The sequence below is a fragment of the Bos indicus x Bos taurus genome, chromosome 2, assembly GCF_003369695.1.
Source record: "Bos indicus x Bos taurus breed Angus x Brahman F1 hybrid chromosome 2, Bos_hybrid_MaternalHap_v2.0, whole genome shotgun sequence".
Lineage (NCBI taxonomy): Eukaryota > Metazoa > Chordata > Mammalia > Artiodactyla > Bovidae > Bos > Bos indicus x Bos taurus.
Genome location: NC_040077.1, coordinates 6847040 through 6866607, shown reverse-complemented (window position 1 = coordinate 6866607; position 19568 = coordinate 6847040).

Below are 19568 nucleotides of genomic sequence, written 5' to 3'. Positions count from 1 at the left end.
TAGCCAATGCTAGAGACTCAGAACTGATCCATGGGTTGGAAAGATCTCCTAGAGAAGGAAATGGCAACCCACTCCAGTATTCTTGCTAGGAAATCCCATGGACAGAGGAGCCTGGTGTGCTACAGTTCATGGGATCTCAAAAGACTCAGCACGACTTAGTGACTAAAAAAACAAACAAACAAAAAACTCTGCATAGAAATTAAATAAGCAGAGTAACAATATACACCCTTGTATACTCCTTTCCCAATTTTGAACGAGTCCATTTTTCCATGTTCAGTTCTAACTGCTGCTTCTTGACTGAGGTTTCTCAGGAGACAGGTAAGGTGGTCTAGTATTCCCATCTCTTTAAGAATTTTCCACAGTGTGTTGTGATCCACACAGTCAAAGGCTTTAGCATAATCAATGAGGCAGAAGTAGATGTTTTTCTAGAATTCCTTTGTTTCTCTATGATCTAACTAATGTTGGCTATTTGATTTCTGGATCCTCTACTTTTTCTCAACCCAGCTTGCAATCTGAAAGTTCTCAGTTCACATACTTTTGAATCCTTGCTTGAAGGATTTTGAGCATAAACTTGCTAGTATATAAAATGAGTGAAATTGTAAAATAGCTTTAACATTATTTGTCATTGTCCTTCTTTGGGATTGGAATGAAAACTGACCTTTTCCATGCATCTGGACACTGCTGAGTGTTCCAAATCTGCTGACATATTGAGTACAGCACTTTAACAGCATCATCTTTCAGGATTTCAAAAAGCTCAGCTGGAATTCCATCACCTCCACTAGCTTTCTTCATAGTCATGCTTCCTAAGGCCCACTTGACTTCACATTCCATGATGTCCAGCTCTAGGTGAGTGACAACACCATTGTGGTTATCCAAGTAACTGAGATATTTTTTGTATAGTTTTTCTGTGTATTCTTGCCACGTGTTTTTAATCTTTTCTTCTATTAGATCCTTAATATCTTCTTCCGTTAGGTCTTTATCCTTTCTGTCCTTTATCATGCCCATCCTTGCATGAAATGTTCCCTTGATATCTCTAATTTTCTTGAAAAGATCTCTGGTCTTTCCCATTCTATTGTTTTCTTCTATTTCTTCACATTGTTCATTTAAGAAGGCCTCATGTCTCCTTGCAATTCTCTGGAACTCTGCATTCAGTTGGGTATATCTTTCCCTTTCTCCCTTGCTTTTCTCTTCAATTCTTTCCTCAGCTATTCATTAAGCCTCCTCAAACAACCACTTTGCCTTCTTGCATTTCTTTTCCTTTGGGATGGTTTTGGTCACTGCTTCCTATACAATGTCATGAACCTCTGTCCACAGTTCTTCAGTCTGTCTACCAGATCTAATCCCTTGAATCTACTCATCATGTCCACTGTATAATCATAAGAGATTTTATTTAGGTCATACCTGAATAGCCTACTGGTTTTCCCTACTTTCTTCAATTTAAGCTTGAATTTCCCAAAAAGGAGTTCATGATCTGAGCCACAGTCAGCTCCTGGTCTTGTTTTTGCTGACTGTATAGAGCTTTTCCATCTTTGGCTGCAAAGAATACAATCAATCTGATTTTGGTGTTGACCATCTGGTGATGTCCATGTGTAGTCTTCTCTTGTGTTGTTGGAAGAGGGTGTTTGCTGTGACCAGTGTTTTATCTTGGCAAAACTCTGTTAGCCTTTTTCCTGCTTCATTTGTACTCCAAGGCCAAACTTGCATATTATTCCAGGTGTCTTTTGACTCCCTACTTTTGCATTCCAGTCTTCAGCTTCCTCAGCATCAGTGGTTGGGGCACAGACTTGGATTACTATACTGGTGAATGGTTTGCCTTGAAAACAAACCGAGATCATTCTGTCATTTTTGAGATTGCACCATGTCCAATTTACCTTGATACATGGACCTAACATTGCAGGTTCCTATGCAATATTGTTCTTTACCACATTGGACTTTACTTTCACCACCAAACACACCACAACTGAGCATCATTTCTGCGTTGGCCCAGCCGCTTCATTCTTTCTGAAGCTATTAATATTAGTAATTACCCTCTGTTCTTCCCCAGTAGTATATTGGACACCTTCTGACCTGGGAGGCCCATCTTCTGGTGTCATGTATCTTTGCCTTTTTATAATGTTCATGGGATTCTGGTGGCAAGAATACTGAAGTAGTTTGCTATTCCCTCCTCCAGTGGACCACATTTTGTCAGAACTCTTCACTAGGACCCATCCATCTTGGGTGGCCCTGCACGGCATGGCTCATAGCTTCACTGAGTTACACAAGGCCCTTTGCCATGACAAGGCTATGATCCATGAAGGGGTAAGGAGATGTAGCAATGTACAAAGCAAAGACCATGGTTTGGGGGGAATTATATTCCTCTGAAATGATCAAACAATAGGGAAACTAGGGATGACTGAGTGGAAGGCAGAAATGAGAGATAATTTACCAGAATCTTTAGAAGAAATCTGGGTGTTAAATTTCACAAGTTGCCAAGGGATCAAAGTGGATCAAGGTCTAAAATACAAAGACCAGAGTCCCTAGTCATGTGAAGTCAAGGCACAAAATATTAAAGGTCATAAGGGGAGGTTTCCACTCCATCCTTGGCCCTTTATATAGGCTCATCTCATCCACACATCACCTGCTGTACCTCTGGAAGCTCCAGGGCATGAAGAGGCCCTGCCATTGCCACAGTAACCAAGAAATATATATGTTGAGAATTACATTCATATATGTATATCACAAATCCAATTACAATGTCATCAAAAAAAAACTTTTAAGCTTTTTTTCTCTAATTTTAAATTTAGAAGTTAGCAGTCTTATGCCAGTGGAGCAACAACACAGCATTATCAGCATATTCCATAATTTCAGGGTTAAGAGATGGTTATTCCACATCCAGCCCCATCCCCAGGAAGCTAAACTTCCCCCAAACACCCAGCTAAACAACTACACAAAATACCCATTAAACTTTCATTTCTCTCTCATTGGTCAGAGCTGGGTTAGCTGCAAGGGAGTATGGAAGTTAGTTTTGTGGAAAGACCTGATGCTACTTCCAACAAAACTAGTCTGAAGCATTGAGGAATTATGATACAAAGTACTGTCATTCAGTAAGCAATGACCCAGATAGATACTAGCTAATCAGCAAGTAGACCCAGTAGTAGGTCAGGTGTCCTCTGACCTAAGAATCCTTTATATATCAGAGGCAGGAAGTGGGACCTCACACTATGAATCATATTAACATTGATAAGATAAACTTATAGAAAACATGTCAAAAGAAGCATGATATTATAAAACAAATATAAATGTTGGGAATTGGAATGGTTAATTTCACTCTTATACCCTGCTTCCAGTTTCTTTCTGATGGAGTCACTTGCTATCAGCTTTTGCACTTATAATATGGAAATAATAAAACTATGATCAGAATAAAGAAGACTATTAAGCAGAGAGGCTAATGGAAACCATGTATTAACCCTAAGAATGTTTGTGTAACAGGATGTAAGATGATGAGCTTGTTTTTGTCTATAAGACATGGAAATAAGATGGATTAATTTTTAGCACACCATTTGAACACATGCTACCTTCCAATCTGACTATATGAATGCTTGGATTCATCTTTTATATGTCAGTGACTTTGCTCTCAGAGCAAGATATTAAAAACAAAAAGAGATTACTACATGTGGGTGGGATCAAAGGAAATTGTTCTACTCAATAGAGTTTTTGTACCTGATGATCTCTGAATACTCCAAAAAGATCTAAAATCTAGAACAAATGCAAAATCCTAATTATAGATTCTTTAAATGATGTGCATCATTTTTTCTGTTAAAATCAATATCAAGAGCAACAACAACTACAAAGTCTATGATATTTATTGTACAAATTAGGCACCTTAGTTGCTTAATCCTAAAATACAAAATCTGAGAAACAGCATTCAAGGGCTGCCTATTCAACTCAACGAATGTATAAATTTGCCTCCTGTGTCAACAAAAACAGTTAATGATTTTAGTTAAATGTGGTGAGTAAAGAACCATGGAACCTTCATGTACAAGGAATATACATTACTACTAGTAAATGTTGTTGACTTGTTTGGAAACTAAGAGGAAGGAAAGAGAAAGGTAAGAGGGAGAAAAAATAGGAAAAAGAGAGAAAAGAAAATTGAAAGGGGACCAGAAAAGGAAAGAAAGATAAAGGGAAGCAAAGCAGAGAAAATTTAAAGAAAAGAAAAAAAAAAAGGCCTATGAAATTTCTGAAAGAGCAGAATATGGGCTGAACTTAATCTCTGTGGTCTTTTTCCAAAGCACCCATAACTCCAGATTAATCATAAGACAAACGTTATACAAATACCCATTGAAGTATTCTACAAAATACCTGACCAATCAGTTCAGTCGCTCAGTCATGTCTGACTCTTTGCAGCCCATGGACTGCACCACACCAGGCTTCTCTGTCCATCACCAATTCCCAGAGCTTGCTCAAATTCATGTCCATCAAGTTGGCGATGCTATCCAACAATTTCATCCTCTGTCATGTCCCCTTTTCCTCCTGCCTTCAATCTTTTCCAGCATCAGGGTCTCTTCCAATAAGTCAGCTCTTTGCATCAGGTGGCCAAAGTATTGGAGTTTCAGCTTCAACATCAGTTCTTCCAATGAACATTCAGAACTTATTTCCTTTAGGATGGACTGGTTGGATCTCCTTGCAGTCCAAGGGACTCTCAAGAGTCTTCTCCAACACCACGGTTCAAAAGCACCAATTCTTCGGTGCTCAGCTCTCTTTATAGTCCAACTCTAACATCCATACATGACTACTGGAAAAGCCATAGCTTTGTCTAGACTAACCTTTGTTGGCGAAGTAATGTCTCAGCTTTTTAACATGCTGCCTAGGTTTGTCATAACTTTTCTTCCAAGGAGTATTCTTCAAAGTAGAATTGGATGCATGTATGCCAAGTCGCTACAGTCATGTCCAACTTTTTGCAACGCTATGGACTATAACCTGCCAGGCTCCTCTGTCCATGGGATTCTCCAGGCAAGAATACTAGAGTGGATTGCCATGCCCTCCTCCAGGGGATCTCCCCAACCCAGGAATCTTATGTCTCCTGCATTGGCAGCTGAATTCTTTACTACTGCTGCTAAGTCGTTTCAGTCATGTTCAACTCTGTGCGACCCCATAGATGGCAGCCCACCAGGCTCCTCTGTCCCTGGGATTTTCCAGGCAAGAGTACTGGAGTGGGTTGCCAAGTGCCATGTTTATTTAGAATACGAAAGTCTATTTTATTGAAGTATAGTTGATTTACAAGGTTGTGCCAATCTCTGTTGTACAGCAAAGTGACTCTGTTTTACACATATACATTCTTTTTTTAATGTTCTTTTCCATTATGGTTTATCCCAGGAGACTGGATATAGGTCTCTGTGCTACATGGCAGGACCATGTTGTTTATGCATTCTAAATGTAAATGCTTGCATTGGAATACCAAAGTCTTTTGATTCCGTTTTTAATAGTTGAGTGTTCCTCAACTATATAAAGACAGTCCTTGAAATGCCACAGCTATATAGACAGAGTCCTTGAAAAACCCAAGGACTGACCAAAATATAAGGCATGCTTGGATAACAAACATTTTGCTGATGTGTTTTATTGTTTAAGATGGAGTTGTTCTGGTTGATTTCACTCACTTGCTTATTTTATGAAACGCTTCCTGTGTGATATACATAAGGACACCTCGGAGTTAGCCTCCTGTGTACTATTGGGTAAGCATTCATGAATGTATGAATGAGTGTATGAGAAAGACTGGGAAAGCATTGTCTTGATGCTATATCTTTCAAGGGAGAAAAATTAAAGATGGAGCAAGACAGGGTGAACCTGTCTGCTGGCCTTGAACGTAAGCATCTGTTTTCTGAGATGCGCCACCGTGACAAACATTGGTACTGTCCCCGAACGCCACATCATACGTTAAAACTTCTCCAAAGGCCTGAAAAATCACACCTCTACATATAAAGTCCTGGACTCATCAACATCAAAACACTGCTTATAATTTCAGGTCTTGCACCTCTAGACAAAGTTAAGACAATTTGAAAAGGCCCCTCAACTTCTAACCTACATTTGTAGTACAGTTTCTCATCTGGTGCTCACAAAAATCCTATAGGATATGCAAAACAAGAACTATTATTTTCATTTTATACAAAGAAAAACTAAAACTGACATGAAATAACTGATTTCCAGAAGGTCACGTATTACAACTACCAAAGCAGGACTAGAATGATGTTAGGTCACCTAACGACATCTTTCCACCAGCAACATCAAGTCCAACCAGGCACAATGTCAAAGACATAATTTCAGAGTAATTGACAAAGTGGCCCTTTAAAGTGAAATTGAAATGATTTTTAAAGATGTGTATTCTGGGAAAATTCCTTTGATAAAATATAATGTCCTTTAGAGATTAATTTCTCTCACTACTAATAATACTTTTCCTTATTTTTATCTTTTTAAACTATAACTAGATTACAGAGGATGAGATGATGGGATGGCATCACTAACTCGATGCACATGAGTTGGAGCAAGCTCTGGGAGTTGGTGATGGACAGGGAAGCCTGGCATGCTGCAGTCCATGGGGTCACAAAGAGTCGAACACGACTGAGTGACTGAACTGAACTGAGAGAATCTTTCCATGAAGCAAGTGAGTGACTGACTGAGGTATGAACATTTCTGGTTGAACCTATCAGTTAATTAGAATGTTGCCTATTCCTCAAGTTTTCCAAAGGAACCCATTTTGTATCCTAATATCCCTTTTGGTATATGTTTATGACACTATTTTATTTCACCGGGCAGCCATTTATTTAACTGGACAATTTGAAATTCAGTGCCTGGCTTCCTTCAGTGGCTTAAGGGTGACTCCAGAGAAGCTCGCATGTGATGAAACAAATGACTGAAGATGGAAGAGAGCATTAAATGGCACAGGCAGGTCAGATTGCACAGTTTGGCGTTGCCGTTAGTAAATTATAGTCAAGCAGCTCTGAATTGCATCCTAACTGTCCATTTTCAATGGTACTTCTGCCAAACACCAGATTACTAGGGCTGTGTTAGAAAAGCTCAAATAGCACATTCAAATTTGAAACTATAGGTCTCATTTATTTCTAGTTCTTCAGCTGGCAGACATGAAAAGCACTTTTGAGCAGCCAAAGAAGACGAAGAAATAACTTACAGTGAATGGAAAATGTTAGGAAAGCGAGGGCTAGACAATTCTATGAGTCACTACTGAGATATCTAAAGGGATAGGGATTCCAGTCCACTCATTAAAGTGTGGGTTGAAACGTTGCTTTATTTTTCAAGAAATTCCATGGGAGGCACTTGGAGGGGAAAACAGGAGGTGGTCACACTGCACTTCAGACAGAAAAGGCGTATCTTGAGAGTGGTAAGATTCTGGCACAACTTGAAGACACTCCACAACGTGGATGAGATTTCCAGTCTTAAATGATTTTAAGAGGCTTTATGGCACTATTTCAAAAGTGAACCAAATCCTTGAAAAAAATGTTCTAAATTAACAAATGTACCTTCTAAAATCATTTTTAGCTTACTTCTGGTTTCATAAATACAACAGAATTAGTTTTGTCTAAGATTCTAAATCTTTGAATATCTTTCTAAGGAGAAAACTATCCTAAGATATTGATTAATTTTAGATTCACATTTTTAGAAAGAAATTATCATCTGTTATTTTTCAAACTACAGAAACAAAATGAAGAATGAACTGAAAAATAAATATTTACCTTGTGGGTATTAATTTAGAGTTAATATCTTAATTACCTGCTTCCTGGGGAAAAGATGATTGGTGCTTTAGAGACAATCTTCCTAATATGACACAGTGTTAATTGCACCCCTGAGAGGCTATGGCCAGCAGACACTAGGAATACAATACTGGTTCTATCACTTATCAGTTTAAAGTTTCCATGTCCTCTATAAAATGAGAAAATAATAGTACCTAATTCATAGTTATTGTGAAAGAGTATAGCTCAAAGGTAGAGTATATGACTGCAGAGTTATTGTAAATTTAAGCAAGTAACATCTGCAAAGTACTTAGCACATAATAAATGATAGTTAGGGTTTCAAAAAAATTTTCCACAAAAAGCTAAAGAACAGCTGAATAAATAATGTCACTTGTCTTTCCAGTTTTGTCACTGACCGCTAAGATTTGGCATAGATGTGGCACATGCACACTGAACCCAGGACAGATAACTTGGGGAAGGATAAGGAGAGTGCAAGGGAGATGTAATGATATGTGTGGAAAACCCCGCTTTCAGACAATTCTTACATTCAGCTAATAAGAATTAATGAATTGGCTCCAACCAGGGCTCTAGTCCTCTAAAAGATGCCCTGTCCTGTATTCAAGAGCTACTCATCATGATGATAAGACAAAACTTTCACACATGGAACAAAGAGATTTATGATTAGATACTAAAATAAGTAGCATCACAATAGGTTCTTACTAACAAATCTTTCTATTATAAGATTCAAAGCCATATGCATGCAAAACCTGTTGGAAAGGGAAATCACTATGATTACTCTTCTCAATACATCTCAAAATGTCATATTCTACCAGTGTCTAAAAAAATGTAAAATGCCAACTGCTTTCCATCACTTTGCTTTATTTAGTTATCTAGTTTACTTATTGGAGAAGGAAATGGCAACCCACTCCAGTGTTCTTGCCTGGAGAATCCCAGGGACGGGGGAGCCTGGTGGGCCGCCGTCTATGGGGTCGCACAGAGTCGGACACGACTGAAGCAACTTAGCAGCAGCAGCAGCAGCAGTTTACTTATGCTTTCCAAGTTAAACCAGAAATCCTCTGACTCGGGTTTCACATGTCTGAATTTTAAATGTCTAATAATTTCTCAAACATTTCAGAGATACAAGATTATGAGTTATTTCACCCAGATGAGCATAAACTATTCTTGAATTCCCCAAACTGTGAGTTATATATGTGCAAGAAGCAAAGAGCAACAGCACTGGAAAGTTCAACAGATGTCGATAGCTCTGTTGAAAAAGAGATCAGAAAAGAAAGTATGCCCCCTACTGTTTACAGAATGATGGTTTCTGAACACGATTTTAGCTGAAAAAGTTTTGAGTTACAGCTCTGATTTCCTAGATCTTGACTCCAGCACTCTGTAACAAGTCTATGACCATGCATGTATACCTAAGGTTATTGTGAACAAGTCTCCTCCTTGTCTCTCTCCTTTGAACAATATAGAGGTGGTAGGTTGTTTAACTCTCTACTTGTGCTGATCTATGTAAAATTTTCAGTACATGAAGATAAACATCTATGTGATTTCCTAATTATGACCGTGTAGTTATTAAAAAGCTCTACATACAGTATCAGACAGTCCAAAATGTGACTGCTCGGTGGTAAAATAAAAGGAATCATGTGTATCGTCATCATTTCTTTTGTCTTGAGTCCAACCGGAAACCAAGGTAAATCACCTAAGAACCTTAGTGAGCTGACAGGAACTCTAGCACTTAGAAACTGCCAACTGGCCTACTTATTTCATATAATTCTAAAAACTAACAAATATTTTATATTAATAATTCACAGCTATTTTGCTATACTTTTATTTATTCTGGATATAGTTATAATTAAGGACCAGTATAAGGTATTTGTTATAAGCACAGACCCTGGACCCAGACCGCCTGATTTCAAATCCCAGATGCACTACTGACAGTTTGGGGTAGTTTCTCAATATCTCTGCCTCCTTTATCTCATCCATAAAACTGGGATCATATTTATAGCTACCTCATGAGATAATACATGACAACATACAGAAAGAATTGCATCTGGAACATAATAATTACTCCATAAAAATTTATGAGCATCAATATTATTTATTACTACTATTTATTTCTTTACTTTAGTCTACCATGTATTTCTCCAATGCTTTATGCAAAACCAAGCTTTTAGACTGCAATTTAAAATGTACTAGAGCACTCAGAAATAATCAAGAACAATTATCTATGTGAAGAAAATGAAACAACTTTGCTGACATACAAAAAAGTCTTAAGGAAATTATCACACCATGTTTACAGAGATGAAAACAGATATTATAATGACATAATAACAGTATAAATGGTTTTATTTGAAAATAATGTAAGGGAGCAAACTTGCCAAAAAGACTCAGGAAGAAACTGTGACTCTTCCCCTAACTGCCTAAAAGAATTTACAAAGAGGGCCTGTTTCTAAGCTTTTGCTAGAAATATCTACAAAGAATATGGTATGGGCTAGGTTTAGTTGGGGGAACTTGGCAGGGCCTGGAAATCAGAATTTATTCTTCGTCTCATCATCTCTGCATGACTCAGCAAACATTTGTGTACCAAACATTTGCTTTTCCCTCTTCATGTGAATTGCCTTCCTCTCCTTTGAGGTCCCAAACTCCTACTCCAGCGTCCTCCTTTGTCTGTTGAAGATGGTATTTAAGATGAAGGCTTCAGTCATTTTGAAGAGTTACTCAGTTTTCCTGGGTCTCTCCCATGTATACAGGGAATTAAACCGTAGTTTGACTTTCTCTTGTTAATCTGTCTCATAACATTTCATTCTTAGACCAGCCAGAAAAACCTAGAAAGTTAGAGGAAAATTTCTTCCTCTCTGACAGTAACAATAAACCTAATTCAAGCTACCTTTAAAACCTGAAAAGAATTTGTTGGATATCATAACTAAAAAATGCAGATACTTCAAATGAAGTCTGATCCAGGAGTCCAACAATGACACAAAATATCTGAATTCTTTCTATCTCAATTATCTGCCTAAAGCCTTTTCACCTAGCATCCCCAGTGAACACTGAGATCCCCTGTAATTGGATTGATTTAAGTCTCTAACCCTCCATCTCTGTCACAAGAAAGAAGGAATGTACTGATTAGCTTTAGCTGGAATAGCTTCCCTGAAATTGTATGGCTCCCAAGTGAAGAGAAAGCTCTGGTGGGAATGGAATAGGGGAGAAACACAGTTTAAGAAAAAACACAACAAATATTGACCCACCTAAAATTAATTTGTAGGTAAATGGAATCTAATCAAAATTCCAAGGTGGTTTCTGTACAGTCATTTAAGAATTTTATCATTAAAATCTTTAGAAAAATACACATGAGAAAAAACAAGTGAGTTAACTTTAAGGAAGAAAACAATAATTTCAGGGATGGCAACTTGATATACCATATACAAAAATATATAAAGCTATGATAATTAAAAGTATAGTACAAATATAAAGTCAGGCAGAACAACCATTCAATAAATAATAATATAATTGAATAATGACTTAGAAACATTAAATTTTAGATCTTCTATTCAGACTGCATATCAGAATAATTAATGGATAAAGAATTTAAGTCTAAGACATTAAGCTGTTAAAAGTAAATATCTATTAATATGAGTGAATACAATCTCCCAAATTGGGAAGGCTTTCTTAACATTTTAAAACCAGAAGATTGTTAGATGTGATGACTTAAAAGAACTAAATTAAAATATACTCTTTTACCTAAATCGAATTTTATTACAAAATCAAAAGGCAAACAACATTTCAAGAAAAATATTTGTTTTAAATTTGACAAGTGAGTGAAGTGAAGTCGCTCAGTTGTGTCCGACTCTTTGTGACCCCGTGGACTGTAGCCCACCAGACTCCTCTGTCCATGGGATTCTCCAGGCAAGAATACTGGAGTGGGTTGCCATTTCCTTCTCCAAGGGATTATCCTGACACAGAGATCAAGCCCACATCTCCTGCATTGGCAAGCGGACTCTTTACCACTGAACCATCTGGAAATCCCAGCTGTGTTTTGCTCTAAATAAGTGCCATAGACTGGATAGCTTATAAACAACAGTATTTTCTTTCTTACAGTTCTGGATGCTGGAAATCTGATACCAGGATGCCAGGATGGTCAAGTTCTGGTGAGAACTCTCTTCTGGACTGCACACTGTCAACATATTATATCCTCGAAGAGTGCAAATAGAGTGAGCTACCTCTCTGGTCTCGTCCAAGGACACTAAACCCTTTCATGATGGCTCCATCCTCATGATCGAATTTCCTCCCTAAGGCTTCACCTCCAATACCACGACATTTGGGAATCAGATGTCAGTACCTGAGTTGGTGCTAGGAGAAAGGACCAACATACAGTCTGTAATAAGTGGTAAACAAGAAGGATGAACTATCATGCATATATAGCAGGATTATATATTGATTAAATTTCCTGCAGAAAAATGATTAACAATATCCATAAATAAGCTCAAATATTTAAGTTCTTTGACACAATAACTTCAATTTTAAGAATCTATTTGGAAGATATCATTTTAAAACACAAAGATTTATACACAAACACATTCACTGCATCATTATCAAATAAAAACTAAAAACATAAAAATGTTTCAAAATTAAGGAACTATCAAATAAGTGTTTCTATATTATGCAATAATTTGCAAATGCTAAATACATATATAAAGAATACGTAGAAGTCTGAGAAAATTCTAAAAGTTGAGAGAAAAAAACAATATACAAAATGTGTGTCTGTGTGATCTCATTGAGGACAATTGGAAAAATATAAACAAAAAATTTTTAACAGAGTCCCTCGGTGGAACACAGATGATTTTTATTTTCTCATTTATAAGAATTTTACATACTGCCTACCTTACATTTATCAAATCTAAAGCATTCTTAACATATTAGAAAACATTCATACGCAATTAGATTATTATGAGTTATTTGAAAAATAAACAATCTTTTTGTAAAGAAAATATGTAAATATTAAAATATATTATGTATAAATTCTTATTTCATGCATCAGCTTTATTTACAATGATGCACATTTGCAAAATACAATAAAGAAGTATGTTTTGTCATTATTAACCCAGAAAAAAAATACACCATCAAAATAAGGAGCTCAAATACTTCTATAATTCATATTCTTTTACTAGCTCTTTATTGACTATGCCAAAGCCTTTGACTGTGTGGATCACAATAAACTGTGGAAAATTCTGAAAGAGATGGGAATACCAGACCACCTGATCTGCCTCTTGAGAAATTTGTATGCAGGTCAGGAAGCAACAGTTAGAACTGGACATGGAACAACAGACTGGTTCCAAATAGGAAAAGGAGTACGTCAAGGCTGTATATTGTCATCCTGTTTATTTAACTTATATGCAGAGTACATCATGAGAAACGCTGGACTGGAAGAAACACAAGCTGGAATCAAGATTGCTGGGAGAAATATCAATAACCTCAGATATACAGATGACACCACCCTTATGGCAGAAAGTGAAGAGGAACTCAAAAGCCTCTTGATGAAAGTGAAAGAGGAGAGTGAAAAAGTTGGCTTAAAGCACAACATTCAGAAAACGAAGATCATGGCATCCAGAACCATCACTTCATGGGAAATAGATAGGGAAACAGTGGAAACAGTGTCAGACTTTATTTTTCTGGGCTCCAAAATCACTACAGATGGTGACTGCAGCCATGAAATTAAAAGACGCTTACTCCTTGGAAGGAAAGTTATGACCAACCTAGATAGCATGTTCAAAAGCAGAGACATTACTTTGCCAACAAAAGTTCATCTAGTCAAGGCTATGGTTTTTCCTGTGGTCATGTATGGATGTGAGAGTTGGACTGTGAAGAAGGCTGAGCACCGAAGAATTGATGCTTTTGAACTGTGGTGTTGGAGAAGACTCTTGAGAGTCCCTTGGACTGCAAGGAGATCCAACCAGTCCATTCTGAAGGAGATCAGCCCTGGGATTTCTTTGGAAGGAATGATGCTAAAGCTGAAACTCCAGTACTTTGGTCACCTCATGCGAAGAGTTGACTCATTGGAAAAGACTCTGATGCTGGGAGGGATTGGGGGCAGGAGGAGAAGAGGATGACAGAGGATGAGATGGCTGGATGGCATCATTGACTCGATGGATGTGAGTCTGAGTGGACTCCGGGAGCTGGTGATGGACAGGGAGGCCTGGCATGCTACGATTCATGGGGTCGCAAAGAGTCGGACACGACTGAGCGACTGATCTGATCTGAACATTACTTTTTAATCACATTTATAATACTAGAAAAATAAAAATTGCTAAGAAATGAATTCTGTAATTGAAGAACTGTAGATAGCTTAAAAGATAATTCCCATTGGCCTCTTTGCATTATAGTAAGAACGTGCATCAACTTTTTATTTTAAAATAACTACACAATATTGATATAATAATACAGATAGATGCATAGTCTTTAGATTTGGATGGGTTGAACTGTACCAGTTTATCTCTGAGGATTTCCCAATATCCTGTTTGAATACTTGGGAGTCTAGGGTCTAATACCCAAAGGAAAAATTTGGACTGGATAAATTTGAGATTCCATCATATATATATAGTAATTGCAACCATACATATACACACATTATTATATAGATTATATATATATATATAAAGACAAATAGAGATAGCACTTCAAATTCCTTTTTAAGGAGGAGTGTTAGACATAACAAATACATGAATGGTATTAAACCTCAAAACCAGGAAAAATATATTTGCATGTACAAAAGAGCCCTTTGGTTAAATTAGGGTTTCCCCTAGATGTGTACAAATGCAGAGATAACAGTTTTGTTGTAGATTCTAAAACACTGCCTTATTCTTGAAGATACGAATGTTTTAGTAAACAAAAGGTTTTAAAATGTTACATACTGTTCTTTTATATTGATAAGTCATAACACATGTCAAAGAAACATTCAATTAAATTTTTGCAATGTTTAATTAAGGCATTTAAGAATTCCCACTTAACAAAAATCATACTGACTCTTATCTAAATTCCATGGATTAACTCTGTAAATCTCAATAAACATTTTGGTTTCATGGCCTAGCAGTTATCTTTATATTCACTCATGACAGAAGACTGAAACGTTTGCTTTGCTGCTGCTTCTGGATCAGAGGTTTAGCTCTATAATTCTTAACCACATCTGGCAGGAAACAGAAGACCAGGTTTCCTCATTTTGCCACACATGGTATTTTAAACATTCATTAATTCCTGCAAGTGCTTAAGAACAAAAAGACAAAATTCATAAATTTTTGAGACATTTTCATTTTCTCAGTTTTAGTCCTTTATATTTGAAATTGATTATTTCATTTGTGGCACCTCTTTCCCCATAATTTTATTATGACGTTTGACTATATTTTCATTTAAATGTAATGGATAAATTCTTTCAGAGTAGGTGTGATTCTCATTCCAGAAGAACCTTACACAGACCATATAATGTACTCGTAAGCCACATTCAAAGAAACTCAGTTGGAAATTATGACTCACTGTAATGAACAAGATCATTTCTCTTCATGATGCCTTGAATTTTTACATCTTGGTAAAATGTTTTCTCATTCTGTATTACTGAAAATTTTTCTAGTGTTTTTCCTACGGGCAATTAAGCTTCTTAATTTAAAAAGACAGCTTGCTATATTCTGTAATGTTTTATTCCAAATCTTGGATTATTCTAAAAATATTAATTTTTAATAATTAACTTTTATATATCTTCTGTGCAAATCTACCTAGACATTTTTAGAGTTTCTTTATATTATAAAAATGAAGAGCTCACTTTCAAGGAATTCATGTACCATTTTTATTATATAATCATAACTAATAGCCTAGAAATAAATCAGTTTAATAAATAGCTTCACAACCTATGAAATAGAATTTTTGCATTTCTTTAGAAAGAAAGACAGTAGTATACTCAACCCAAGAAACTCCACTAAACAGTCTGGTTCATGGGAACTTGGTAATCCAGTTTAACGTGATCAGCTTTATATTCCATTGTATGGAAGATCATACTTTAAAATTACTAATATTAGTTGGTCATTTACTTTTAGGGTGAGAAAGAGATCTACTTAGGTAAATTGATCCATAATTAACATTTAAGTAAAAAATTGTTTAGGAACTATACTGAAACTGGGAGATACTGTCAGTGTCTCAATCTCTTATCTACTGACACTGACCATTCTGTTGCATGCTAAAGAAGGTCTGAGTGCTTTGCCTGGTCAGAGCCTATCTGCACTGCAAAAGAGTCAGAAGAGAAATGCTTGGGAGTAAATGACCTCTGGGACCAATTCTCAACCAATGACTGATGGGTGGAAGTTGATCATAAGCATCCTTCCCCAGTTAGGAATTCAGCCTGAGGTATATTCTAGTCTATCTTTTCAAATGAGCCAACAGTTCAGTTCAGTTCAGTTCAGTCACTCAGTTGTGCCCAACTCTTTGTGACCCTGTGGATTGCAGCACATCAGGCCTCCCTGTCCATCACCAACTCCTGAAGCTTGCTCAAATTCATATCCATCAAGTCAATGATGCCATCCAACCATCTCATCCTCTGTCATCCTCTTCTCCTTCTGCCCTCAATCTTTTCTAGCATCAGGGTATTTTCCAATGAGTCAGCTCTTCGCATCAGGTGGCCAAAGTATTGGAGTTTCAGCTTCAGCATCATTCGTTCCAATGAATATTCAGGACTGAATATTCAGGATATTCCAATGAATATCCTTTAGGATGGACTGGTTGGATCTCCTTGCAGTCCAAAGGACTCTCAAGATCTTCTCTAACACCACAGTTGAAAACACCACATCAATTCTTCAGCGCTCAGCTTTCTTTATAGTCCAACTTTCACATCCATACATGACTACTGGAAAAACCATAGCTTTCACCAGATGGACCTTTGTTGGCAAAGTAATGTCTCTGCTTTTTAATATGCTGTCTAGGTTGGTCATAGTTTTTCTTTCAAGGAGCAAGTGTCTTTTAATTTCATGGCTGCAGTCACCATCTGCAGTGATTTTGGAGCCCAAGAAAATAAAGTCTCTCACTGTTTCCACTGTTTCCCCATCTATTTACCATTAAGTGATGGGACCAGACGCCATGATCTTAGTTTTCTGAATGTCGAGTTTTAAGCCAAATTTTCCACTTTCCTGTTTCACTTTCATCAAGAGGCTCTTTAGTTCTTCTTTGCTTTCTGCCATAAGGGTGGTGTCATCTGTGTATCTGAGGTTATTGATATTTCTCCCAGCAATCGATTCCAGCTTGTGCTCAGCTAGCCCAGCATTTCTCATGATGTACTCTGCCTTTAAGTTAAATAAGCAGGGTGACAATATACAGCCTTGATGTACTCCCTTCCCAATTTGGAACCAGTTTGTTGTTCCATGTCCAGTTCTAACTATTGCTTCTTGAACTGCATACAGATTTCTCAGGAGGCAGCTAAGGTGGTCTGGTATTCCCACCTCTTGAAGAGTTTTCCACAGTTTGTTGTGATCCACACAGTCAAAGGCTTTGGCATAGTTAATAAAGAAGAAGTAGATGTTTTTCTGGAACTCTCTTGCTTTTTCAATGATCCAGTGGATTTTGGCAATTTTATCTCTGGTTCCTCTGCCTTTTCTAAATCCAGCTTGAACATCTGGAAGTTCATGGTTCACATACTGTTGAAGCCTGTCTTGGAGAATTTTGAGTATTACTTTGCTAGCCTGAGATGAGGGCAATTGTATGGTAGTTTGAATATTCTTTGGCATTGCCTTTCTTTTGGATTGGAATGAAAACTGTCCTTTTCCAGTCCTGTGGCCACTGCTGAGTTTTCCAAAGTTGCTGACATATTGAGTGCAGCATTTTTACAGTATCATCATTTAGGATTTGAAATAGCTCAACTGGAATTCCATTGCCTCCGCTAGCTTTGTTCGTAGTGATGCTTCCTAAGGCCCACTTGACTTCCCATTCCAGGATGTCTGGCTGCAGGTGAGTGTTCACACCATCATGGTTATCTGGATCATGAAGATTTTTTTGTATAATTCTTCTGTGTATTCTTGCCACCTCTTCTTAGTATCTTCTGCTTCTGGTTGGTCCATACTATTTCTGTCCTTTATATTGTGCCCATCTTTGCACAACAGGATAGGGCAAGTGGTAATTTGCATAGTAATAGACCCTACTACCTGCCCATCTGCCTTTCTTCCTTCCTTCCTCCTTTTGAACTCCTCTGTCAGTGTTTCCTGGAAACAGCTTTTAAATCACTAATCGCACCCAAAACTTTGTACTCAGGTCTGCTACTAGGGGCATATACAATAAGTTGGAGGTTATTTAATATTTTTCTTTCTCAAATTTTGAAAAATGTATATCAGCTGGCTCTATGAATATATATATACACCTATATAAAATGAAGCAGAAGGAGCTATTTCATATTTAACTTAGTCAACTCTATTAGAGGAAAAAGCTGATGCTACTTTTTAGTGATCAGAGATTTTATTATATTCCTAATAACCTGTGATTCTTGGAATACATCACACTTGGCAGTGTAATAAAATACTCAATATATTCAGTATCTTTTAACACAATTCTTTTTTAAAGCAAACTAAACTCATAAAAACTCATTAGACAATTTCAAAGCAACAGTCAAATATACCTTCAATATGTACTGGAAAATCAAATGTCTTCCAAGAGAAAAGCTAAAAATACATTGTAATTACATTTTTATTTCTACACAGATACCCCTAAGTGAATGGAGACGTGTCTACCACATTCTCCATGTTCTAATTTATACTTTGAGTGAAACTTTACTCCTTAAAGTAACACACTAATTCCAATCAATATTCCTATGCTGCTAGGAAAAAAGTATCACAGATTTTTCATATATTACTCTTTAGCTAAAAATTAAAATTGCCCTTGAGACATATCTATGCTAAATATTTAGGGGGTTTTCCACATCTCTGAATTTTTAATATTTTTTAGTTCAATTCTTGGCAACTTTCACAGTGGAATGCTAATAAAGAGGAAAGCAAGAAGTGTAAGAACAATCATGCCAGAAAATACAGTAGTTCATCTACCGTGGGATATTGCACCATATTTTTCCAAAGTCATGAGAAATACTTAAAATGCAAATAATTTCAGGAATAAAAATAGCTAAAAAAATAATGTTTCCCATATGACATTCACTGAGGTAGAAGTCTACACTTGAGTAGACTAATCCTTTCAACAAACTCATGGGGCAGTTAAAACTAATGTCCTCATTTTTCAGAAAAAGTAAAGAAACTGAAGCTCAAGAAATTTAACTTACCCAAGGTCATACTGATAGAAAGGGTGGAACCAGTGTTTGAACCCAAGTGTTTTGAATATAATGTGCTCTATAGAGCCCTATACCTGAAGTGATTCAGTCAAACTAAGTTTTCTCTACTTCACGACCTCTCAGAATTTTCAATATAGTGAACTGAACTCAGAATCTACAAAGGGATAAATAGTTTCTCATGTTTATTTGACCATGTACCTTTTGGCGTAGCACATCCTGCTGCTGCTGCTGCTGCTGCTGCTAAGTCACTTCAGTCGTGTCTGACTCTGTGTGACCCCATAGATGGCAGCCTACCAGGCTCCCAGTCCCTGGGATTCTCCAGGCAAGAACACTGGAGTGGGTTGCCATTTCCTTGCATCCTGAGAGAACAATGTTTAATATTCAGAGGAACCTACTTTAGGAAATCCCTAAAGGAGCAAAACTGAGTAACTATTTTTAAAATTTATTATAAAAATTATTTTGGCAACAATAAACAGGTTACTAGAAAGAATAAGAAGAAAATGTATAAAACACATATTTCTTTCTCAAATTTGACTAGTTATAAT